The 4,480-nt window shown below is 51.2% G+C and overlaps 1 protein-coding gene across 1 annotated transcript in view; it reads left to right on the top strand.

Moving 5' to 3' along the window:
- LOC113213297 (patj homolog) overlaps positions 1–4,480 on the top strand; it is a 44,901-nt gene that overhangs the window by 32,056 nt on the left and 8,365 nt on the right. The window lies entirely within an intron of this gene.

Raw genomic sequence — 4,480 nt, 5'->3', positions numbered from 1 at the left:
GGGGGGGGGGGGTAGGGGTCCGTATGGACACACACATACACGCAGACACTGTGTACTGTGTGTACCGCCCCATCGAGTCCTTTCTGCCCCGCCCCCCACCTCCTCATCAGCCGGAAGCAAAACCCTTTTGAACTTGTGGACGCCACTGGACCAGAAGGGATGCTGCTGGGAGCACCGCGCGGAGCGTGGGGCGGGTACGGGGTGGGGATTAGCCCCTCGCTCCTCCTTTCTCCCCCCTATCCATCAGCCTCTTTCCATCCGCTATCCCCATCCCCCCTGCAAACGGCAAAGTATTGAGAGGGGAAGAGGGGGCGAAAGAACTGCCGAGTGAATAAGGCTGCTTGAAAAAAAAACTCCACAAAAAAAACTGCTGGTTGATGCAAACCGGAAATTTGCATCGTAGTCAACATCGTGCTGCTCATAGTAGAGGATAATTGGAATACGGAACTTCAGAACTCCAGCATATTTTCGTAAAATATAATTAAACGACAATCCGTCAGCTTGTCGGTAGATTAGCTTTTTTTTTTTTCCGACTCGTTTTTTATTCGTTTCACACCTTCTGAAAGTCACGTAGTATAGGCTCGAAACCGTAGCGCGTAAAATACGGCTCACAAACAAGTGCTGTAACTTTACCCGCCTGGCCCCTTGTGGTGCGCACGGTGGTGTTCGGCGATGTTCAGAAAGGGAAGAGGGGCTGGGGAGAGAAGGGTTGGAGGCGTCCTGCAGAGTTGTGAGCGCTGCCACCGCCGCTGCCGCCGCGTTGAACAGATTGCTCTGTTAGGCAGCCAGTCGAACACAGCCGTCCTTGGAACTTCCTGCACGTCCCCCTGCCGCTGCTGCTGCCGCAGACAAACAACGGCGTGGTCGTGGTGGCGCCATCCGCGCCGCCAGCCGGGGCCGGGCCGGACGCGCTGCAGTCGCAGGGCACTATTGCAAATCTACGTGCGAAACGATCCAGCCGCCCTGCATACGCGTATGGCATGGCTGTAATTGGATGTGCTGAGAATGTCACTGACTAGCACGTGCAGTTTCAATTCTTGCACCAACTGAAAACTGAAAAAAAGAAATTCGTTGGCACTATGAAAAATGTCTGTGTAAATTTACAACATACTTTGTAATTCCTATTTCAAAAATATTTTGTAAATTTACGACAGGCCATTCTTGCTCCTCAATGAATTCCGCAGTACTTGTCGTTTTACATTTTCAAATTGTAATTTTACAACACAATCGCATTTTTCCTAACCCAAATATTTCTCACAGTGGTTAGTACCATAAGAGAAGGGGCTCGTGGTACTACCTTACTATAAAATTCCACTCGACCTTTTCCGCTGGTGCTCACGCGGAGCCATTTCCCACCCTTTTTTTATTGTTATTATTTTCGCGATATTATTTATGAGTGATGAAAAGAAACGGCGATACACGTCGTGGTGAGGTGTGTGTGCGATGATGCGGTTCTGAATACTCCCGCGCGCCCGTTATTCCGATACTGCACGCAGACCGCGCCCATGTGTCACTGTCGCATAGGAAAAGGAGAGGGATCGCGTCGAGAGTATCGAGAGAGGAGGGGCTGCTGCTGCGGGGCAGTGAAATACTCACACCGCAGGCGGTCGGGGAGAGCAACTCTCTCCACGGGCCGAGCGTGTGTGGGATTTATATACCGCCGCGGAAAATCTGCGTGTCCTCCCGTGTGCTCTGCAAAAGAAAACAAAAAAGTTCCGAACAAAACCTATGATGGAGCGACTCTCTGCGCGCACGCACTCTAAAGTCGGCCGCATGCAAGTGTGAGTGAATGAATGCATTGCATTGCTTGCTTAGGCTGCCTGATAACCGCTGATTACCCTTTCAGCCATGCAACCAGAAATTGCTAGGTTTAGAGATGCAGATGTGGTAATTTCCAAGCGGTTCATTCGAGTTTCTTTAACTACCGTGTAGAGCCGTGTATTCAAGTTTAGTGCATAGCTACGTACCTGGCATTACAGCCTACAGTGAACATAATAAATGGGAAAGGAAAGCGGAAATGTAGCTACCGAAATCGCACCGTGTTTCATCAAAACACTGCTGACTAAGGAGAAAATAAAATTCCACAATTAGTTCATCGGTTAATCGACGCGATGCGACATGTAAATGACGTCGATCGTTGGGTTTGTGTGAAGAGTCGTACTTTACAGCCAGTCGAGGGGTCGAGTGAGGTGCAAATGGCGGCACCGAGCTCATCTGGCATTCCGTCCGTAACTCAGCGGTCACGGTTTGGGGTGGAATGGGGGTTGTGGAGGTGTTTAAGGGGAGGGGAGGGGGGAGTGACTTACGAGCGAGTGGTCGTGTCCGCCCCCCATCCGCCCATCCCCCCCCTCTCTCCTGCCACACTGCTGATGACACACACGTAACGCCCCTCTAAAAGGCATGTTCAGGCGGCTCATCACGCTGCTGTGCTAGTTGTAGTTTTCGCTGTTCGCGGGCAGGGCGGGGCTATGTGGGCCCAGAACCGGGCGTCGCGTGGAAGCCAGGGGCTTTTCAAAAGTTTCTTGTTGTCGGATTATTTTCCTCTCGCTGGTCTCCGGCCGCCGCCGGCGATGCCCCCCCCCCCCCTCTCTCTCCCTAACTCTCTCCCTCTCCCTCTCTCTCCCCCTCTCTCCCTCCCTCCCTCCCTCTCTCTTCCTCTGCCTCTCCCTCTCGGACCATACACCTCCCCTACTTGTCAACCCAGATATCTTCCGAAATAGGGCGCTTAAAGCAGCCGAGACAAGCCACACGCCGCGGAACAAAAGAGAGCCTCATCCCGTGCTTTTTTTGTTTTCCTTTCTAAGAAATGGATATCATTAAACATACTTATGTTGCGAAAGCTTAACATAGGTTTTAACGCACGTTTTCACGCACAAATCGTACATAGTGTGTCACTTTCACATGAAGATAATGCACAAAACAACTGCATAATGACGCAGATGTACGTGTATTCTCCCTATTGGATTTTAGAGTGCGTGCTCACTTTTTCTGCACGATTTCTTGAAACCGTTTTTCGCGATAGCGCGCGGCGCGAGCAAAACCATATTTAACGGAGCATATCTCTCGCTGAGGGTCGGGTCGCGCTGGTGGCCGCCAGCCCGCGCGCCGGCCCTTTTGGTCTGTGAGATAGGCCTCCGGCCGGGGCTGGTGCGACCGATAATTGCCAGAACGCTGGCTTTTAATAACGAGCCAGAACGATCCCTCCCCTCTCTCCACACCACCACCACCATCACCCTCGTTGTGTGATTTAGATTGTGTGTGTGTGTGTGTGTCCGCGCGTCCGCCGTGCGTGCGTGTGAAAGAGAGCTTTTGCCGAGACACTCCCTGCGCTGCCACCACGCGGCTGCTGTACTATCAGCTCGCTCTCCTGCCCCCTCCTCCCTCCTCTCCCTTTCCGTAAACCTGCAAGTATAACCCAAAATTGTTGAGTCTGCACTGCTGCGTCGCTAACTTTATTTTTCACTGTAGTTCATTTTTATTCTTTTTCGTATTTTTTTTTGTAGTTTGCTTTTTTATGAGAATTGGTGTGGGTGGGGTTGTCTGTTAGGCTGTCGTGTGTAATGTAATGTCATTGCCTGACGGTGTGAGTCCCGACTGAAGGGGACAGACAGGGCGTATACACCCCCCCCCCCTGTCCTCCCATTTCCCCTCCTCCCCACAACCCCCCTACCGTACCCGCTCTGTTTTCATCCCTCGCTCCTCCTCTCATATGAAATAAGCGCGAAACTGGGCGGATCTTAGAAGAGCCCTACAATGGGGAACCGGGTGGAAAAGTGGAAGAAAGGGATGCGAGAAGAGGGGGCTGGAACGAGGCACAAAGGCCCGTAAAGGCGCAGAGGGGAGGGGGAGGCTCAACTGTTGCTCAACGGCTTGCGTTGCTATATACGTGTCGTGCAAATTTTAGACTAAATGCTCGTGCTCAATGTCATCCTATAGCAAGAAGGTTGAAGGAAAAAGGGTCGGGGGAGGGGGTAGAAGAGATTTCGTTTCCTAAAAGAACAGATCAGGTTGAGCAAAGCGAGGTAATGACGCCTGTGCTTGCATCGTTTGCCAATTTATGAGAAGCTGGAGAGAGAGGTGGGAGAGAGACCCCTTCTTGTTCGTCGATTTTATGGCAGGCCCTGCATATCCGAGAGGACCAGCAGCAAGCACCCGGCCTGTCCAAACACAATCTTTGTTCTATCGGCCCTCAGTTTTCATCGCATTAGCCGTGCAAAATGAAAACATTTTATGTTTGGATACTCCTCGCGTAGGCCCCTCTGTCTTCTGCTCTTTTTGTGTACTCATGGTATGTATATATGCCGCCCTTCGAACTTCTTTTCTCTCCTCTTGGCTTTAATTAATTCCTTGCATTAAGAAAAAATCTCTCTATTTTTTTGCACATAGTGCTTCCAGTGCTTTACAGAGAAAACAAACAGGGTATGCAAAGCGTTGCGCCGCCCTATAGAGCAAGTGAGAAGAGAGAGAGAGAGAGAGAGAG

The sequence above is a fragment of the Frankliniella occidentalis genome, unplaced genomic scaffold (assembly GCF_000697945.3).
Source record: "Frankliniella occidentalis isolate FOCC.00 unplaced genomic scaffold, Focc_3.1 Scaffold53, whole genome shotgun sequence".
NCBI lineage: Eukaryota > Metazoa > Arthropoda > Insecta > Thysanoptera > Thripidae > Frankliniella > Frankliniella occidentalis.
Note: the sequence above shows the minus strand (reverse complement) of the source record. Positions and strands in the feature narration are given on the sequence as shown.